Source organism: Bufo gargarizans, chromosome 1 (genome assembly GCF_014858855.1).
Source record: "Bufo gargarizans isolate SCDJY-AF-19 chromosome 1, ASM1485885v1, whole genome shotgun sequence".
Taxonomy (NCBI): Eukaryota; Metazoa; Chordata; class Amphibia; order Anura; family Bufonidae; genus Bufo; species Bufo gargarizans.
In genome coordinates, this window is record NC_058080.1 from 90,578,937 (window position 1) to 90,602,160 (window position 23,224).

Genomic DNA, 23,224 nt, shown 5'->3' on the forward strand with positions numbered 1-23,224 from the left:
TGGGTTATCGCTGGTTATATTTCCCAATGTTTTAGGGTGTACCCAAATTTTTTATAAACATTTTTTTTTTTTAACAAAAAGAAGTGTAGACTACCTCCTCCTCCTCCTCCAGCTCCACTTCCACCTACACAGCCACATCCACCACCTCCTCACTCATCCTCCTATATCCTCCTAGATAAAGATTATTAGTTTTAATTTTTACGTATTTTATGCTATTTCCCTATCCACATTTGTTTGCAGAGCAGTGCTATCTCTGAACTGACATTTCCCTCATCTGCCAACCATGCAAACTTGTTGGGGTGTGCCAAATTAGGGCTAGCCTCCCTGGCACTCTTCCCTCCACCCCACTTTCTAACTGTTACCCAGCTAGCTACCTCACTCTCCTGAGCCTCCTCGCTACCACCCTAACCCACATCTACCCCAAAAAGTGCTTTCTCAGTGAGCAGCAAACTCTGTTCCAAATTGTCAATGTCTCTCAGTGTTGAAACTCATCCAGTTAGATACTTGATGTGCGATTCCAAAGATATGCACCCTCAATTGGCTATTTCAGGACTGCATACATAAGACAAGATATTCACTGGACTGCACTGTCAATAATGGAACACATACTTAAATGGGGATTATGCAAGGAAAGAGAAAAACACAATATAGTGCAGCGATAAGAATCAACCTTATTGTAGTCCCCTCCTAAAGTCCCTGAATCTCAAGTCACGTAATCTAAAGTCACACAATTGATACAAACACACACTTAAAAATCAAACACGCAAACACTCACAAACTCAGGCTATTTTCCTTCTTGTATAAATGCAGATCTGAAACCAGCTTGATTTTTTCCTCTGTATGCAAAGTAATTTTCAATTTTTTTTCTTCTGTTTTTACTTATATTATCTGGAGAACTTTTATCTTTTCCTGACATGCAATAGCATATTATATATAACCATCAAGGATGGAATTGCAATTAGCCCTCATAGAAAATAGTCTCTCACATATAGCCTCAGATAAATATGTTATGTAATATCCTCATAATGTGCCTTCTCTCTAGAAATAAGCTATATAATTTTGTGAATTTTGTAATTTTAGTTCTCTGGGCCACTTTACCTGCTTCACAATAAGATCACCACCCCAGCACTGAGGGGAGGGGAAGGAAGCAGGAAGGACACTGAGAATTTTAGCCCACCTCTGAATGCAGGTGAGGGTGGACCAGAAGGATAAACAGCAGGGGGTATTGCCAGAGAGAAAAATTATATAAACACAATATTTTTATTGTGTTTGTAATGCAATATTTGTAATGCACTGTTAACTTTATTGCAATATTTTTGTGGGCTGAAACAGCTAAAAAATAGTTGCTATTAACTCCTCCCTGACCAGTGCCTCATCCGCCTCTTTAAAAGAGCAGGCACCTGGGACTAGTGTATGCGATTGACGATAACATCAAATGCATACATTTAACTCCTAAGATAACGTGGTCAAATTTGACATCAGCATCTGTGAATGCAAAAACCCAGAAGTGCACACATTGGCTTCATCTAGAGAGGATCAGGGGATCTGTATGCGGATTGTGGCAAACTCTGTCATCCTAACTGATTTAAGGCTGCCATACATAGGAACATAATGTGATCCCCATGGACTCCAATGATAATGCTTTGGAGTCTATGAGAGAAGCAATCTCATGATTGCTTGTTATAGTTATCTATGGGAGCTATAAAAAAGTGTAAAAATAAATAAATAATTATATAATATAAATGTTTTAAAAATATAAAAAATAACAAAATATTAAAATTCTAATCACCTTTCCCAAAAATCTAAATATATAAACAATAATAATAAAAAAATATCAAGGGCATCACCACGTGCTAAAATGCCTGTAATATAAAAATATTTATCCTATATGGCAAACTGCAAAATGGAAAAAAAAAATCTAAATGGTAAATTTATGGTACTTGGTCGCTTCATCTCCCATAAAATATTTAATAAAAAGTTATCAAAAAGTCATCCACACCCCAAAATAGTATTAATTAACTACTCTGCAAAAAACTAGTCCCCACATAGCTACATACACATAACTACAAAAACATTATAGGGGTCAGTATATAGCGACAAAAAGAAGAAAATATTTTTTCGAGGTTTTTACTGTTTGTCAGTATTAAAAAGCAAGAAAAACTAAACATATGTGGTATCTCCATAATAGTACTGAACTGGAGAATGAAAGTAATAGTTCAATTTTACTGTGTAGGGAATGCTATAAATGCAAAACCCATAAAGCTGTTGCGGAATTGCCCTTTTTTTTTATAAATTTCGCCCCATTTGGGAGTTTTTTCAAACTGCCCACTACATTGCATGTAATATTAAATGGTAGCATTAGAAAGTGCAACTTGTCCCACAATAAACAAGCCCTCAAAAGGCTATGTTAATGGAAAAATAAAAAAAGTTATGGACCCGGAAGGACAAAACATCTAAAACTAAAAAACCTCAGGGGCAGAAATGGTTAATTATTGCTTTTTCACATACTATTGTTGTGTACAAAATAAGCAAAGCACACAAAAAGGTATGCAACTCTTTGTGATATATGTTCATTTACATACTAAATTACCAGTCACAATACATTATGCTTTTCATCCATCTAAATAGAACTTAGTGAATGTAATTATTGCTAATATTAACCAGGTACATTGCTATGAATATCAATTTATACCACAAGAATGATACCAAATTCTTTAAGAAATTCTACAAATAATTATAATATATTTTATGGTGATATACTGTACAAAACCAGCTTTATAATGTAAATTGTTTATCCAAGTTTCCAAAAATGGTACATCTGTTTGAATTATAAACAAAATCCTTCAAAAGAGTCTGTTTGATTTAATGTTATTATTATTATTATTATTATTATTATTATTTTGCAAGCTAATATATTTTTGAGCTATCTAAAACATATCTAGACAAAATTACTTTTTTGCAATATGTTTTTTGTCTCTTTTTACAGTAGCAAGATAATGGAAAACTGGATAATGAATTATAGTATGAGACCCTGACTACAATTTCTGACAAATATGCACATGTTGGAAGTGGAAAAGGGTCTTCATTAATATAAGGTTTAGCCCAAAGGCTGTCAGAACTATTGGGCATAAAAGGAATCCATCTTATAAAGGTCTATACAAATTACAATATGGACAAACAGAAACCAATGTGGATAAATAGAACTGTAAAGAAAGCAATCAATGACAAAAAGAAACCATATAAATCTCTAAAACAGGAGGGTAGCACGGAAGCACTGAAAAACTATAAGGAAAAAATAGAAAATGTGAAAAACAAATAAAGTGGCAAAACTAGAGACCGAGAGATTAATTGCCAAAGAGAGTAAAACTAACCCTAAAATGTTCTTCAATTATATAAATGTTAAAAACTATTAATCTGAAGGTGTCGGCCCTTTAAAGAGTAATGAGGGGGGAGTCACAGAGAGCGCCAAGGAGAAAGCAAAGCTGTTTTTTTTCTCTCCAATGTATTCACTGAGAAAAATAAACTGTCAGATGAAATGCTGAATGTAAAAATAAATTCCCTATTAAAAGTGTCCTGTCTGGAGGGGGCAGAGCCTGCACAGGAGCTAGATGGCAGCGTGAAATGCAGCTCTGCTGTGTTAGATTCCCTCACAGCCTTTTATAACTAACACTTTGGACCCAGCATGGTCAAGATCGGTGGCCCCAGACCTACTGACACACAGGGGCACGCTAAAGAATCGATCCCACTTGAAAACATGGAGAAATTCATCAAGAAAGCCGCTCAGGCACATGTGGCTAAAGAATCTAAGATGGCACCTGGAACACGGTGTGCTGTAGGGAGCGCACAGAAAGCTGCTGCTACCTCTGAGAAGGTAAAGGAGGTCTCTCCCAAGGCTGATACCCTCCCCATCTCAAGAACCTTCTTTAAGGATGCTTTAGAAGAAGCTCTGGAGCCCCTTAGGTCGGACCTTACCTCTATAAAAGAGGACATGCACCACATCGGGAGGAGAGTAGAAGCCTTAGAGGATGTCCAGACTGCAATACTAACTTACCAGAGTGCTGTCTCCTCTACCCTGACCCTGCACCAGAAACATCTGAACTCTCTATATATTGTCTGGTATATTAAGCAAATGCTTTATATAAATATATAAAAAATATATTAGCGGGTCAAAAGAAAAATTATGCAAACTATATTGACCCGTGAGATGGACATAAACATCTCAGCAAGGGTTCAATCGAGAACCTGATTATTTTGTGCAATCAGTAAAACAAGGTACAAGCGTCTCTGCAATAAATATAAATGGTTTATTATACAATAATTTAAAATACAATCAAAAATGAATCAACATGGGGGCGGAGCTAGCGCCAGACCTGAATGGACGTGTGCGCTTGAGCTCTGCTGCTTGATCCCGGCCTTTTCACAGCTAATGATAGCTGCTAAGCATAAATTATGGGCAAAATCGCCCAGCAAAAAACGGGGGACTCGTCCCTCTCCCACAAACAGTTACCAAACTGTGGAGACATGGACAAGTTCATGTTCAGTGATGTTGAAGATCTTCGCAAACACCTCCCGATATCGAGGAAATACCTGGACTCTGCATTGCAGAGGGCAATGGAGCCGCTCGTGAGCGAAATATCGTCCCTCAGACAAGACATAAAACATGTGGGAGGCAGGGTTGACCCTGGAGAACAACCAGGCCGTGATCCTGGACTTCCAAGAAGCAACTGCCGTTAGTCTGCAAAAGTGCCAACTGCGTCTTAACAAAGCATTTAACGCCCTGGAAGATCAGGAAAATCGGGAAAGAAGAAATAACTTACGTTTTAGAGGGGTTCCAGAAATCGACTCCCCCCAAGATCTCTCAGATGTGGTAAAGGAGATTTGTGCGGGGTTAAGAGGCCCAGAACGTTCGGCCTCAATTATATTAGAGAGAGCTCATCGGGCTTTACGTCCAAGACCAAAAGGTAACGAACCCCCTAGGGACATCATTTGTTAATTTCTTCACTTCCAAGATAAGGAAGATATAATAGCTAAAGCACGATTACCGAATGGAGCGAAGTACAAAGGAGTTCCAATTAACATCTACCAAGACCTGGCTCCTATGACTCTCCAGAAAAGAAGAAGCCTCAAACCCCTCACTGACTGGCTCAGAAACCATAAAATCCTCTATCGCTGGCAATTCCCGTTCAGATTATCTTTCTCCTTTCAAGGCAAGAGGATTAACATCAAGTCTTACCTGGACTTAGGCCCTGCATTCGAGCTTTTGGATATATCCCCCTTGCCGATAGAAGATTGTCACGCTGTCCAGAATATATCATTGCTGCCGAGTCTCCCCAGAATAGTGCCATTCGAAATGAAGAACAATCCTAAGGCACAGAGACAAAGAGATAAGAAGAAGATTCAGCCTCTCACCCCAAGACGCATATCTACGGATGTTTTCTGAAAAGTAGAAGTGCTATCTCTCTGCATCTAATACTATAGATGATGAGTATAACTTTCTCATTCTTTCCCTATAACTCCCTTCTTCCACTCCCCCTGTGTTTGTCTATCTCTGTACTTTCTCTCTTTCTCCCTCTTGATTCTTATCCTAACATTTTGCTATAAAGGTCGGGACTGCTGTCAACTGTAACTCTTTACCACGCAATGTCTTAATGTCTGTCCCACGCTACAGTAATCACTATTATTAAAACTGTATAGAGTCATCAAGATGTGGGAGTCGTTAGACTTCACGAGATCTGTGGAGAGCTGTTGCCGGACAGAATAGGGTCCGTTGTTATGATTAATTATTTCCCCACTCGCTAATGCACAGCCAGATGAATTTCATGAGGCTACTCGATGGTATAAGTCACCTAACTATACCTAATCGCAGAGTTTTGGAAGGTCTGGCGATAATCAGCCTCATGATCTATTTGTGAGGATATAATCGCAGGGCAATCCTAACATCGCAATACTCCTGACACTGCAATGCGACAGAAATCTAGTGGACTCTCGAAATGATATCTTAATTAAAACCCAGCTCTCCATGGTCTCGGGGGGCAGCCATTCCTTACAACAGGGCTCTCTACAGCTCTTCTGGGTTGCGGTTACACCTCATAGGATATTGCCTCATGAGATTCATTAGTGCCCAAGTATAAGAAACACCTAGTAGCCCGTATATTCCTGCCCAAGATTTTGTAGGTGCTACCCTTCATTGAAACATTTCCAATTTCTAGGGAAGGCAATCAACGCCTTGGGCTTTATTATATACCCAGCGCCTTAGGTCTATATTATGAAGCCAGCACCTTTGGGCTAATCCATGTAATCAACATCTTTTTGCTACTATATATATTCAACACTTTTGAGCTATACTATATATTTAATGCCTAAGGGCTATAATAGGTATTCATGGCTTCCAGTTTCATACAAGACACTTACGTAAGAAATTCCCATAAGATCCCAACCCAATTTCCCTATTTCTCTTATAACTTGCCCAATTCCACCTGCCCTGTACTTTTCATTTATTAATCCTGCAGCATCTATGACAATTAGAATAGATGGTCGGGTCCATTATTGGCTAATGCCTTTCCCCCATTTGACCAGGTCCCACAGGACCCTTTTGTTATGGTTGCATTTGTTTTATTTTTGTTCAAATTCTGTTTGTTTTTTTATTTTATTTCCAGGTCTTTACATATTCAAGGGAGAGCTCATCCGAGACGGGTCATCTCATCACCAGGGATAAGATGGTTATATTTAACAATCCGACTAGACGATAAGTCCCATATTCTATTCATTATTACAACACATCCTTATGATATTTTGATTCAGCACTTTGTTTCTCCTCTCTATCTCCAAGATGGCTATTAGTATTGCCTCTTATAATGTTAAGGGATGCAATTCACCTTCTAAGAGGTGCCAGGTTTTTGGGATGTTGAAGAGAAATAAAGCAAACATAGTCTTTCTACAGGAGACACATTTCAAAATACAACATTTCCCCAATCTTTCTTTTTCTTTTTACCCTACTTGGTTTCACTGTGGTTCCCCTACATCAAACTCTAGAGGTGTTAGTATAGGATTCCAAATAAGGTTCCCTTTACTCTGGATGATCAACTATGTGACCCGGAGGGGAGATTTTAATGATTAAAGGTAAAATTGGGCAACATCTCTACACCTTTGTGAATTTATATGCCCCAAACGATCACCAAATCTCTTGGCTAAAATCAACTCTTCTAAAATTAGAAGCTTTTAGAGGTGGTGTTACGGTGGTAGGAGGGGACTTGAATCTAGTCCTAAACCCCTCATTGACTCCTCCTCCCAAAAATTGGCCCAATCCCAAAAAGGTATTCGCTCTTTACTATGTACTCTATCCAAAGCCCATCTGATTGATGTCTGGCGCACCATATATCCTGATTCCAAGGACTACACCTTTTACTCCCCAATGCACAAATCATATCAGCGATTAGACTATTTATTTGTTTCAAAAGAGCATCTCCAGCTGTGTTCCGGAGCTGAAATAGGATCCATAATCCTATCCGACCACGCCCCAATATTTATCCATATGACACCGCCTTTTAACCATAAACATAATAGCCATTGGAGGTTTAATGAACAACTCATCAACTTATCTGATAACATATCCAAACTGAAACAACTGTTAGGAGAATACTTTGATACTAACTGCACCCCTGAGGTCTCACCACAAACAGTCTGGGACACTCACAAAGCATACATAAGGGGCCATTGTATCAGCCTAGGAGCTCATCTTAAAAAATAAAGACAAAGACAGATGGATTCCCTCCATAAGAAAATTAGCTTCCTAGAAAGAGCTCATAAAATCTCCCTACTGGAGACACAATTGCAGGAGCTTTCCTCATGTAGGGCCTCTCTCAAGAATCTTTTAAACATAAGTTCCGCTAAGTTTTACTTACACTCTCAATACAAAATATTTGCTCATGGAAACAAGGCCTCCCGCTTTATGATGTCCAGGCTAAAAAGTAGAAAAATGCAAAACTTCATACACAAATTAAGAGCCCCAGACGGTGCCTTAACCTTTGAATCTAATAAAATAGCTTCCTTATTTAGAGACTATTATGAATCCCTCTATAATCTTAACTCACAACAATCCCCTCTGAGTAACACAATATCGCCATCGCCCCAATCTCTATATTTAGATAAATTAGCCCTTCCCTCGCTATCAGAACAAAGCAAGACTCGATTGGCATCTCCATTTTCCTCGGAAGAATTACTGGAAGCTATTAAAAATTCCCCTAGGGGGAAATGCCCGGGTCCAGACGGTCTCCCTGTTCCCTACTATTTGACGTTCCAGGAGATATTGATCCCACACCTTTTACCTGTGTACAATGCCACATTATTAAGTATACCCCTATCATCTGATATGATCAGAGCCCACATTACTTTAATCCCTGAAGAAGGTAAAGATCATACATATGCCCCAATTTTAGACCTATTTCCCTTTTCAACATAGACTTCAAACTTCTCGCCAAAATGCTTGCAAATAGACTGGTGGGACTTCTCCTGTCTTTAATCCAAAGAGATCAAGTGGGGTTTGTAAAACAAAGAGAGGGAAAGGATAATACAGCCCGGATCCTCAATATCATCCACTATGTAAAAAAAAAAAAAATCTTCCACTAGTTTTTCTCAGTACAGACGCTGAGAAGGCCTTCGATAGGGTCCATTGGTCCTTTATGTACTCAGCATTGCGGTCTCGCAATATTCCCTCCCCTTTCATTCTTGCAATAGAAGCTATGTACCTTCATGCCTTGCTTTAATTCGGGTAAATGACACCCTATCTGAACCCTTCAAAATTTGCAATGGCACCCACCAAGGATGTCCCCTTTCCCCGCTCTTATTTGTCCTCGCCTTAGAACCTCTTCTGCAGACCATTAGGCTAGATGGTGACATCCAGGGAATAACTCTAGGCGACCAACAGCATATAATTGCCGCCTTTGCGGACGATATGCTTTTAATAATAAGCAATCCCGAGACGGCTTTCCCTAAGATTTATAGACCTTTAGAAACATATGGACTATTTTTCCAATTTTAAGGTTAATCATAATAAATCACTTATAATCTCCACTGGCCTTAAAAAATCCTTAAAATACCATTTAGAAGCAAGTTCTCCTTTCAATTGGTCTGCCCCCTTCTTAACGTTCCTGGGGATTAAAATGTCCATGGATCCAAATCAACTTTTCAACTTGAACTATATTCCTCTCCAAAACAAACTGTCCGAGGACTTGAATTCGCTGGATGTCCCCATACTCTCATGGTTTGGGAGGAAAAACATTCTACTCTCCCTCATTATTCCTAAACTTACATACCTCCAACAGACCTTACCAATTCCAGTTCCATCCACATATTACTCTAAACTTAGGACCATGTTTCGAGCCTTCATATGGAATAAAAAAAAAGTCAGGTTGTCCTACAAATTATTATCATTTCCGAGGGAGAGAGGGAGGATTTCATTGCCAGATCCTGAACTATATGGCAAAGTGGTATTACTCACTAGAGTGGTAGATTGGATGATTGCCCCCAAGCAGAAATCGTGGGTCTCAATGGAAGAATCCCTACTTGGGCTTCCTTTTAGAGCAGCGTTATTAGGACGATTGTCAATACCGCCTCTACATCCAAATATCTCTCCAGTAATGAAGGCCACCCTACAAGAATGGAATTCCCTGCAGACCTCCCCCCTTTGTTCCCCATTCCCATCCCCTATTCTTAATATAATAGACATTCTTCAATTGGCTCCCCAGGCCCTACAAAACAGTTTACCTACTGGGATAACTCAGGCTAAGGTGAGATTAATTGATCTATACGTAGATGGACAACTGATTTCTGTTAAAGCAATGAGTAATCTTTTGAAGACCCCTTGGTCTAGCTTCAACGGTCTTCACTTCTTAAGGGCTTATATGTCTCAACACATTCAAATACAAAATTTATTGCGCCCTGTAACATGGTTTGAACACTTGATTTCCTCATACTCTTCCCCACATAAACCGATATCACAATGGTACAATAGGTTAAGGACTCCTCCTGTCGCGTTGACACCGGCTTTCATTCAGACTATGGGAAAAAGACCTAGATAAATCCTTCTCCCCTGAAGACATCATTACTATTTATAATTCCCCACATAAAGCTTCAAGATGTGTCAAAATTCAGGAAAATAACTACAAAATCATCACACGGTGGTATAAAACCCCTGATAAGACATGCTTGTAGTCAGTCTCGGCTTCTGACACATGCTGGAGATGCTCTAAGAATAAAAGTACATTTCTTCACATATGGTGGTCGTGCCCGATTTTGGATAGCTGGTGGGTTAAGATTTTTCATACTTGCAATAAAATTTGTAACTCCAACATTGTCCCATCACCAGAGGTTGCCCTTTTGAATCTCTTTCCTAGAGATCCCTCCCCATTAATCTGGCACTATTTAAACAATTAGTGTACGCTGCCAAATTACTAATCCCCCTACTATGGTTATCAGCTGATGTCCCAACTACGGAACAATGGCTCCAAAAAATCGACCAAATATACCCTCTAGAGGAATTATCTTCTTGGGAAATGAGATCTCACCTCAAGTTTCTGAAAACCTGGAGCAAATGGATCTCTTTTAGAGGGTATTAGACGGACCATCTGGCGAGGTTGGATCTTCCAAGGTTCAAGGTTTAGCGGATGGTTCGTCTAACTTTCCCCCTCCATTGATATCCTCCCAAGACCCGTCTCGGATGTGTCTCTCGGATGTGTCTCTCAGTTGTGCCTCTAAGTCGTATCTTCTAGATGTGATTTGCAATTAGGATTCGCAGACGTGAGTTTCAGATATTCTGCTTGTTATGTCTCTTTAATAAGATTTATGTCTTGGCTACGACACACTTTCTTTGATTTGCTGTCTTCCTAATGAACAACCTCTTAGAAAATAATATGATCCGTAATTTGTATCTGACAGACCTGGAATAGGTTCAGAAATGTTTCTTTTTTCTTTTGTATGATTCTGAATTGCTCAATAAAGATTATAAAAAAAATAAAAAAAATAATCAACATAAATTTCAATAATATACAATGATATGCAGTACCCAGAATTCACCACTATATGATACCAACAAAACACTACTCAACCAACACAAGAATATGATGCAAAGCAGCTTCAAATTTGTGAGAGATATATAATCAATGGATTATGCGGAAAACTCAATCAAGAAGATGACAGATATGAGCCCTTGCTCCGCCCAAAAATGATGACCAATCTTTCAGATAAAGGTAGTATTGCAACAAAACTTATAAATTATTGGCTTGATATCAAACTAGGGAATACAAAGATTCCCAACAAAGAGTTTATCCAATATTGTCCCCTTTATTCAGTTATATGCATCGTAACTGAAATCAGAGAAAATACTGATGTAGCAACTAACGTTACACGTCCGCAAATGAGCGGGTATCTGGCTAAGTATCAAGCCAATTAATTTAGATTAATACTACATAAAAACAAAATATACATTACCCAAGGGTCAAGTGATGTGCAGAGTCTTAGGGCAGACAGCTCTCAAGAGTTTTTCCCGATAATCTAAATGATTCTCCATAGATCGATAATCCCAATGTTTGTTTCTCTTTTTCCTTTTTCTCCCTCTTTTGGTATCTGGTTTCTTAACCCAAAACTTATGAGATGAACACGCCCTCCGAATTTGGAACTTTCCAATCATTGTTGGATGGGTTTGTTGCATTGATAAGGAGCATGACGTCATAATACTACCCAGAATGCACTTTTGCTACTGATGTAGTATTAACTGTTCATATCTAGGTGGCACTGTTGTATCATACCATTAAGGGTTAACTCATACATGCCTGATATTTTTAATACTTCACACCTCTGACATCTGGAGGCCTTGTCTCAGGGCTGAGGGACAAACTTTGATACATGAATATATACTTTGAGGAACATCTAGACAATTCTCACACTGTGGAATTCATGTTCAGATAGGAAAAACAATGAAGCCTCAGAATCTGCAGGTGCGGTGTATCTTCTAAATTTCTAAATGTATAATATATTGTTACAATAACACTAGCTTTTGAACAGCACAGTAATCTTCTCATGGACTTACTTCGGCCTACATGAAAATCCATAAAAACAGTGAATATAACTCAGCATTGCTCTTAAAGGCAATGAATACCCATTATAACTAAAATAAGTAGATATAACTGTTTAAACTTATGAAAAAGCACAACAATACGCTCCTTGAAGATCAGGAGAACAGGGGCAGACGCAACAATTTGCGCTTTAGGGGCATCACTGAAACTGTGGGCCCTGAGGCTATACCTGAGGCAGTCATGAACATTTGCATACAGTTGCTAGGCCCCATCACAATCTTTCAAGACCTGGCTCAGGCCACTTTATAGAAGAGGGCATTGAAGCGGCTTAATGATTCAATACACAATAACAAAATTCTGTATAAGTGGCTATTCCCCTTCGGAATATCCTTTTTTCATAATGGACAACGTCTATATCCATTTCTTCAAATGTATGACCTCCTGCAAACTAAACCCATTACCCATTGACAATTGGGACATCATTCAGAACAGCATGACACCACCAAACCTTCCAATAATTGTTCCCTGGGAGACGCCGCGTCCTGCCAAGTCTCAAAGATCCAGGAGAGGACGCCTACCACTCACCGAAGATTGAGAGACCTTTTGTCTAATCCCCAGGACCCTCTCTTTTCTACGCCCAAAAGAATTAACTTTTTTTTTTACACCTAAGTATAATAATAAGTAAAAGTACTTTTCCGGTTTAATGTTTAGATTATTGCTCCCCCTGCACTATGTCTCCTTTTAATGCCGGTCCATAATCCTAGCTGAGTTCCAAACTCTAGATTTAACTGAGGGTGCTATACTATGTCACACTATGTTTTGTACCGTTTTCCCCCCTCTACTATTGGAGCAGAACTACTCTAGTTTACAAGGTTTTTACAATCGTTCTTTGTTTTGTTCTCCATTTTATGTTCAATTTTTTTGTTCTTATGACAGGTACTACCAGCTAATTTTGCTGCACAACCGAAGGAAGGGGGGACGTCTCTGGAACCTCGCTGCTCCGCCTTGGGAGGCTAAGTACTCATATTGCCCATTCACACACGACATTCTAAAAATGAATAGCTGTACACAGTTAGACATCCCTTTGTCAGATGGCTGACCTGTCCATAGCCTCGTTTACCATCATGGGTTTTCACACCCCACCCAAACACAGTCAAATCTTCACATATGCGAAAAAAGAAAAATCCTCAGTCCTGATGCTTCAGGAGACGCATTTTAAATTTAATAAGTATCCTAACCTTACCCGTTCAATGTTTTCACACTGGTACCACCATATCTCAATGGATAGGGAAAATGGATCAGATAAATAGATTTTAAGAGCTTGCGGCCTGGGAGAGTCATAGGATCCATAATTTTAGATCTGGCTGGAAAGCATGGATTTCATATAGAAACTTTAAATTAATCCCTTTGCATGAGCACCTCTGACCTACCAAGGTGGAAAATGAAAATTAAGAAAATTACTATGTTTAGTGATTAATATTACTCAAAAGTCCTACCCTTCTAACGTGAATGTATATTTAGTACTTGTCAAACTATATGTTATTATAATATATACATCATATGTATGTTTTACATTTACTTTCAATAAAAATTTGAAAATAAATAAATAAAAATGTCCTGTCTGACCCAGGAAGAAGTACAACAGCGACTTAAAAAGATTAAAATAGACAAATTGCCAGGACCAGATGGCATACACCCCCGTATCCTAAGGGAATTAAGTAATGCCATAGCCAGACCCTTATTTCGGACGTTATACTGACAGGGAATTACCCACAGGATTGGCGCAAATGTAGTGGCAATATTCAAAAAGAGTCCAAAAACAGAGCCTGGAAAGTATAGGCCGGTAAGTTTAACATCTGTTGTGGGTAAACTGTTTGAAGGTTTTCTAAGAGATGCTATCTTAGAGCATCTTAACGGAAATAAGCAAATAACGCCATATCAGCAAGGCTTCATTGTTTTTTGTGAATGAAATGTTTGGACACCGGTAGGTCTTTACGTTGCTTTCTAATTGAATAACGATGCTGGTTAAATAACGTTTTAAAATCACAGGTTGTCTCCCCGACATATAACAAATTGTACGGGCACCAGAGGACATAAATGACATAAGAAGAATCGCATGTCAAGTAATGTCCAATGGCGTATGTCATTAGTGTCTTTGGATGTGTGAATTGCGTACGCTTAACCATGTACTTGCAGTTCACGCAATGTAAACACAGATAACACCCTAGTATTTTTTAAGTCAAAAATGTTTGTTGCGGAATCTTACTTGGTCCTATGTCATTTTTTACTAACTTGTCTTTAAAACTGCGAGATCTCCTATAGGACAATAGAGGTTTAGACAGAAATTCTGTAATATCAGCATGACCACTGGTTAAAATAGACCAGTGTTTGTAAATTATCTTGCTGATATGTGTACTAATGCCACTGTAAGTCGATACAAAATGTAAACACTGTCTGTTGTGGTCCCCAATAGTCTTTTTGTAAAATTTCCGATCTATCCTTCAATTGGAGACGTTTACGTTGTTCATTCATTATTCTCTGCGGGTAAGCCCTCTCCTTAAATGAGTGTACCATAGTATCTAATGTTCTATCTAGTTCACTGTCATCACTAATAATTCTCCTAGCTCTAGTAAATTGGCTAAAAGGTAAGGATTGAATCATCTTCCGAAGATGTGCACTATCATATCTCAAGGCTGTGTTCTTATCAGTCGACCTGACATATAAACTGCCATGCAGAATAGTACCTTGGAGGGATACATCTACATCCAGAAAATGTATTTTTTCAGATGAAAATTCCAACATGTACTGTATGTCTGGAAACAAACTATTGAGAAAAAAATGGAAAGACTCCAGTTCTGCAGTAGTCCCTGTCCATATAACAAAAACATTGTCTATGTATCGCCACCACCTCAGTACATGACTGAAGTGGTGGGACACATAGACGTAACGTTTTTCCACTTGGGCGAGGACCATGTTAGCGCAAGTAGGCGCCACATTTGTCCCCATGGGTGTCCCCCGTATTTGCATATAGTAATCATCTCTGAATAAAAAATAATTGTTATTAAGCATCAGATGCAGCAAAGATAAAAAATTGCAACATTTTGAAGTAAAATCAGAGGTATTCAAAGCCTCCTTAACTGCTTTCATACCCAAATAATGCTGAAAAGATATATACAGGCTGACAATACCAAAATGGCCCCCTACAGTATGTCAACCCTGGCTAGTTTCTTGAGGAAATCTATGGTGTCTTGTATGTAAGATTTCACTTTTATAGCATATTTGTGCAATATTTTATCCTGAAAAATCAAAGCATTGTTCAATACAGACCCCCTGCTGGAAACTATGAGCCTGCCTGGTGGGCAATGTACATTTTTATGTATTTTGGGCAATAAATAAAATAATAGAGTAATGGGATGTTGTGAGGCATCACGTGTTAGTGAGGCACAGACATGCGCAGAGGAGTCACATACTTGTCATACAATGCAGCGTCCGATCATGTGATGCATCACGTGGCGATGACTTGCGGATATGCGCACTGGGATTTTCAGGACACTATGCAATTATGCTGACCGAGTGTGTTTGTTTTTTAGGTGAGCGGTTGATGTTCCTGACGGGCTATTTCCCTTATACACCTGATTGACATATCCACTAATTATCAATTATGGAGAATGTAGGTTTTGTATATATGAATTTTTATAATTACACATTGGCACGAAAGCACAGAACACTTTATTATGTATATCATGTATTCAGAATTTTTGCTAATATTTTGATGTAAATTATGTGAGAATGTTGTCTATTATCACTAAGTAATTATCAATTATGTAAATGAATTGACACTTCATAAATATGCACTATGAACTTGCATGCATTGCTTAAGAACGGTCCCAGAAAGTGGACTGAAATGTTGCATGGGTGAATAAAGGATCTAAGATTTTTTCACCGATTGGAAGTGCTGCAGTCTATCCTTCATTATATATATATATATATATATATATATACACAGTACAGACCAAAAGTTTGGACACACCTTCTAATTCAAAGAGTTTTCTTTATTTTCATGACTACTGAAAATTGTAGATTCACACTGAAGGCATCAAAACTATGAATTAACACGTGGAATTATATACATAACAAAAAAGTGTGAAACGACTGAAAATATGTCATATTCTAGGTTCTTCAAAGTAGCCACCTTTTGCTTTGATTACTGCTTTGCACACTCTTGGCATTCTCTTGATCAGCTTCAAGAGTTAGTCACCTGAAATGCTTTTCACTTCACAGGTGTGCCCTGTCAGGTTTAATAAGTGGGATTTCTTGCCTTATAAATGGGGTTGGGACCATCAGTTGCGTTTTGGAGAAGTCAGGTGGATACACAGCTGATAGTTCTACTGAATAGACTGTTAGAATTTGTATTATGGCAAGAAAAAAGCAGCTAAGTAAAGAAAAACGAGTGACCATCATTACTTTAAGAAATGAAGGTCAGTCAGTCCGAAAAATTGGGAAAACTTTGAAAGTGTCCCCAAGTGCAGTCACAAAAACCATCAAGCGCTACAAAGAAACTGGCTCACATGCGGACCGCCCCAGGAAAGGAAGACCAAGAGTCACCTCTGCTGTGAAGGATAAGTTCATCCGAGTCACCAGCCTCAAAAATCGCAGGTTAACAGCAGCTCAGATTAGAGACCAGGTCAATGCCACACAGAGTTCTAGCAGCAGACACATCTCTAGAACAACTGTTAAGAGGAGACTGTGTGAATCAGGCGTTCATGGTAGAATATCTGCTAGGAAACCACTGCTAAGGACAGGCAACAAGCAGAAGAGACTTGTTTGGGCTAAAGAACACAAGGAATGGACATTAGACCAGTGGAAATCTGTGCTTTGGTCTGATGAGTCCAAATTTTAGATCTTTGGTTCCAACCACAGTGTCTTTGTGCGACGCAGAAAAGGTGAACGGATGGACTCTACATGCCTGGTTCCCACTGTGAAGCTTGGAGGAGGAAGTGTGATGGTGTGGGGGTGCTTTGCTGGTGACACTGTTGTTTTTTTTATTCAAAGTTGAAGGCATACTGAACCAGCATGGCTACCACAGCATCTTGCAGCGGCATGCTATTCCATCCGGTTTGCGTTTAGTTGGACCATCATTTATTTTTCAACAGGACAATGACCCCAAACACACCTCCAGGCTGTGTAAGGGCTATTTGACCATGAAGGAGAGTGATGGGGTGCTGCGCCAGATGACCTGGCCTCCACAGTCACCGGACCTGAACCCAATCGAGATGGTTTGGGGTGAGCTGGACCGCAGAGTGAAGACAAAAGGGCCAACAAGTGCTAAGCATCTCTTGGAACTCCTTCAAGACTGTTGGAAGACCATTTCACATGACTACCTCTTGAAGCTCATCAAGAGAATGCCAAGAGTGTGCAAAGCAGTAATCAAAGCAAAAGGTGGCTACTTTGAAGAACCTAGAATATGAAATTTTTTCAGTTGTTTCACACTTTTTTGTTATGTATATAATTCCACATGTGTTAATTCATAGTTTTGATGCCTTCAGTGTGAATCTACAATTTTCATAGTCATGAAAATAAAGAAAACTCTTTGAATGAGAAGATGTGTCCAAACCTTTGGTCTGTACTGTATATATATATATATATATATATATATATATCTCGATAAAATGAAACATTAGGTAAACTTGATTTGAGTTTAATTTGATGTATTTGTCGGCTGAGAGAAATCAGGTCTAAGGGTCCATTTACACGTCTGTTGTTTCTTTCCTGATCTGTTCTGTTTTTTGCGGAACAGATCTGGACCAGATCTGTACCCATTCATTTTCAATGGGTCCTGAAAAAAAATGGACAGCTCAATGTCTGTTTTTTTTTTCAGGACCCATTGAAAATGAATGGGTACAGAACTGGTCCAGGTCTGTTCCGCAAAAAATGGAACAGATCAGGAAAGAAACAACGGAACGTGTGAATGGACCCATAAAGTGATTTAAAATATATTGTAAGATTTTATCAAAATAAGGAATTGTAATATATATATATATATATATATATATATATATATATACTCTAAATTACCTAGGCTTTCTTAAAAAAATTGCATATCATTGATTGAATTTTATTTGTCACCAATTGTCTTATATATCAGTTTTCACTGTATTATTGTTATTTAATAAATATATATTTTGATTTACCACTGCCTTCTTTTTGTCATCTAACTTAGCGCAGATAACAAGCTCTTTTTAGCTTGGCATTTATGATAATAGGTTAGAATCTCCTCCTTTATAGATTCTAATTTATTCACATAAATAATATAGACTGTTAATCGGAGACAGCATAAATATTCCCCGACAAAGCCATATTTTAGAAAGAAAATAAATAAATAAAAAAAAAATAAAAATATATATATATATATATATATATATATATATATACTGTATATACACTCACCTAAAGAATTATTAGGAACACCTGTTCTATTTCTCATTAATGCGATTATCTAGTCAACCAATCACATGGCAGTTGCTTCAATGCATGTAGGGTTGTGGTCCTGGTCAAGACAATCTCCTGAACTCCAAACTGAATGTCAGAATGGGAAAGAAAGGTGGGCTACAACAGCAGAAGACCCCACTGGGTACCACTCATCTCCACTACAAATAGGAAAAAGAGGCTACAATTTGCACAAGCTCACCAAAATTGGACTGTTGAAGACTGGAAAAAAGTTGCCTGGTCTGATGAGTCCGAATTTGGCGTAAACAGAATGAGAACATGTATCCATCATGCCTTTCTACCACTGTGCAGGCTAGTGGTGGTGGTGTAATGGTGCGGGGGATGTTCTGGGCACACTTTAGGCCCCTTAGTGCCAATTGGCCATCGTTTAAATGCCACGGGCTACCTGAGTAGTGTTGATCACGAATATTCGAATTTCAAATTTTTATTGCGAATATAAGTACTTTGAAAATTTGCGAACATTTCAATATTGTGATATATATTCGTAATTTCGAATATTCGATTTTTTATATTTTTTTGATTTTTTTTTATCAGTACACATGATCCCTCCCTGCTTCTAGCTTGTGGGCCAATAAGAAGGCTGCAATATACTTGACTTTAGGAGTAGTGTTGTTTGTGGATTTTCGTAATGTGAATTTTTGTAATGCAAATGTTTTTTTGCGAATTTTTCAACCTACAACTATTAGACAAAGAAGATTATAGCACTATATTAGCTAAATTGCTCTATATTCGTTTTTTTCTAATTTTTCGCTATATTGCTATAACTTTGTTTTTTCGAATATTCATAATATTCTAAAACAAGAATATATAGCAATATAGCGAATATTCGAAAAAAACAAAACGAATATAGAGCAATTTAGCTAATATAGTGCTATAATCTTCTTTGTCTAATAGTTGTAATTTTTTTCTCATCTGAAGTTCAGATTGGAAAAAAATTACAACTATTAAAAAAAAGATTATAGCACTATATAAGCTAAATTGCTCTATATTCGTTTTTTTTCCGAATATTCGCTATATTGCTATATATTCTTGTTTTGGAATATTACGAATATTCGAAAAAACAAAGTTATAGCAACATAGCGTATATAAAAAAAAAAGAATATAGATCAATTTAGCTAATATAGTGCTATAATATTCTTTGTCTAAAAGTTGAAAAATTCACAATAAAAATTTGCATTACGAAAATTTGCATATTACGCGATCATTACCTTGCCGATTTGAGTAAAAAAAATTGTATAATATAACGAATATTCAAATTTGAGAATATTCAACAAATATTCTACTAAATATTTGCGAAATATTGCAAATTCAAATATGACCTCTGCTGCTCATCACTATACCTGAGCATTGTTTCTGACCATGTCCTTCCCTTCATGACCACCATGTACCCATCCTCTGATGGCTACTTCCAGTAGGATAATGCACCATGTCACAAAGCTCGAATAATTTCAAATTGGTTTCTTGAACATGACAATGAGTTCACTGTACTAAAATGGCCCCCACAGTCACCAGATCTCAACCTAATATAGCATCTTTGGGATGTGGTGGAACGGGAGCTTCGTGCCCTGGATGTGCATCTCTCAAGTCTCCATCAACTGCTGCTGCTGATGCTATCCTATCAATATGGGCCAACATTTCTAAAGAATGCTATCAGCACCTTGTTGAATCAATGCCACGTAGAATTAAGACAGTTCTGAAGGCAAAAGGGGGTCCAACACCGTATTAGTATGGTGTTCCTAATAATTCTTTAAGTGAGTGTATATATTATATATATTCCAGAAAAGTGAAAAAATTCATTTTAAAAGGGTTTTACAGGCTCCAGATATGGCTGATCTATGCTCTTGAATGGTGGGGATCCGACACTTAACACCTTCAGTATAAGCATGGAGCAGTGTTTCTGACTCCATTAAACGAGTGCTATCATTAGTGGCTTCAGAGAACAGCTGATTTGGTGGGGTGTCATGTGGAGGACCCCACCAATCTGATATTGATGAGTTATCATGTAAATTTTTAAGGCTGCAATGTCTTTCTCTGAGCTTAGCACATCCCTAGCAACCAATAGGCAAGTTGCCTACCCCTTACTATATAAGAACCTCCCCAGCAGCCATTTTCTGTAGTTTTATGGAGTTCTGAAAGAGACATCAGTGTCATTGCTGTGTTCTGTGCTTTACTGTTTAATTACATTAGATAGTTAGTTAGCTTATATATATATAATACAGATAGTTAGTGGGAGAGTTAATGTAGGTTAGATCGTAAAATAGTGTAGCTATTATAGGGTTCCAGTGCAGGGTGTTAGGTAGTGTGACAATACTTAGTGCACCAATCAGTAATATATAGTCAGACCTGCTAAAATGTGAAGTTGCACGTATTGCGCAAAAATATGTGCATCATTAATTGCCGATTTGCGCAATCGCAAATATATTGGAGCACTCTAACTGCATATAAAGCTATTGTAATGTTCTGCCGTGCCAACCATTTTCTCAAGTCTCAGGAATAGGGATGAGCGAACTCGAACTGTATAGTTCGGGTTCGTACCGAATTTTGGGGTGTCCGTGACACGGACCCGAACCCGGACATTTTCGTAAAAGTCCGGGTTCGGGTTCGGTGTTCGTCGCTTTCTTGGCGCTTTTGTGACGCTTTCTTGGCGCTTTTTGAAAGGCTGCAAAGCAGCCAATCAACAAGCGTCATACTACTTGCCCCAAGAGGCCATCACAGCCATGCCTACTATTGGCATGGCTGTGATTGGCCAGAGCACCATGTGACCCAGCCTCTATTTAAGCTGGAGTCACATAGCGCCGCCCGTCACTCTGCTCTGATTAGCGTAGGGAGAGGTTGCGGCTGCGACAGTAGGGCGAGATTAGGCAGATTAACTCCTCCAAAGGACTTGATTAACTGATCGATCTGCAGCTGTGGATCATTGAGCTGCTGATCCTCAATTGCTCACTGTTTTTAGGCTGCACAGACCGTTTGTCAGTCTCATTTTTCTGGGGTGATCGGCGGCCATTTTGTGTCTTGTGGTGCGCCAGCACAAGCTGCGACCAAGTGCATTTAACCCTCAATGGTGTGGTTGTTTTTTGGCTAAAGCCTACATCAGGGTGAAGCTGTCACACCAAGTGCATTTAACCAGCAATAGTCTGTTCATTTTTTGGCCATATACAAAATCAGGGGCAAGCTGCGCCTGTCACCAAGTGCATTTAACCCTCAATGGTGTGGTTGTTTTTTGGCTAAAGCCTACATCAGGGTGAAGCTGTCACACCAAGTGCATTTAACCAGCAATAGTCTGTTCATTTTTTGGCCATATACAAAATCAGGGGCAAGCTGCGCCTGTCACCAAGTGCATTTAACCCTCAATGGTGTGGTTTTTTTTTGGCTAAAGCCTACATCAGGGTGAAGCTGTCACACCAAGTGCATTTAACCAGCAATAGTCTGTTCATTTTTTGGCCATATACAAAATCAGGGGCAAGCTGCGCCTGTCACCAAGTGCATTTAACCCTCAATGGTGTGGTTGTTTTTTGGCTAAAGCCTACATCAGGGTGAAGCTGTCACACCAAGTGCATTTAACCAGCAATAGTCTGTTCATTTTTTGGCCATATCCCAGTCTAATTCTGTCACTAAATCCATACCGGTCACCCAGCGCCTAAATACTAGGCCTCAAATTTATATCCAGCTAAATCTGTCCCTAGTGCTGTAGCTGGGCGAGTTATTTAGTGTCCGTTCAAGCACATTTCTTGTTCTGGGTTGAAATACAATTCCCAATTTAGCAATTTCATAATTTAGTGGTTCCTGCTATATCAGAGCTCTTTGAAATCTATCCCAAAAAGGGTATATAATATTGAAGGTGCACATAGGGTCATTCAGAGTAACTTCACACACACCCGCTACTGTGTATTTCCAAGTCTAATTCTGTCACTAAATCCATACCGGTGACCCAGCGCCTAAATACTAGGCCTCAAATTTAATTCCCTCTAAATCTCTCGTTACCCACCGCTGTACTGTTGTTGCTGGGCAAGATATTTAGTGTCCGTCAAAGCACATTTTTTGTTCTGGGTTGAAGTACAATTCCCAATTTAGCAATTTCATAATTTAGTGGTTTCTGCTATATCAGAGCTATTTGAAATCTATCCCAAAAAGGGTATATAATATTGAAGGTGCACATAGGGTCATTCAGAATAACTTCACACACACCCGCTACTGTGTATTTCCAAGTCTAATTCTGTCACTAAACCCATACCTGTCACCCAGCGCCTAAATACTAGGCCTCAAATTTAAATCCCTCTAAATCTCTCGTTACCGTTGTCCTGTTGTAGCTGGGAAAGTTATTTAGTGCCCGTCAAAGCACATTTTTTGTTCTGGGTTGAAGTACAATTCCCAATTTAGCAATTTCATAATTTAGTGGTTCCTGCTATATCAGAGCTATTTGAAATCTATCCCAAAAAGGGTATATAATATTGAAGGTGCACATAGGGTCATTCAGAATAACTTCACACACACCCGCTACTGTGTATTTCCAAGTCTAATTCTGTCACTAAATCCATACCGGTGACCCAGCGCCTAAATACTAGGCCTCAAATTTAATTCCCTCTAAATCTCTCGTTACCCACCGCTGTACTGTTGTTGCTGGGCAAGATATTTAGTGTCCGTCAAAGCAC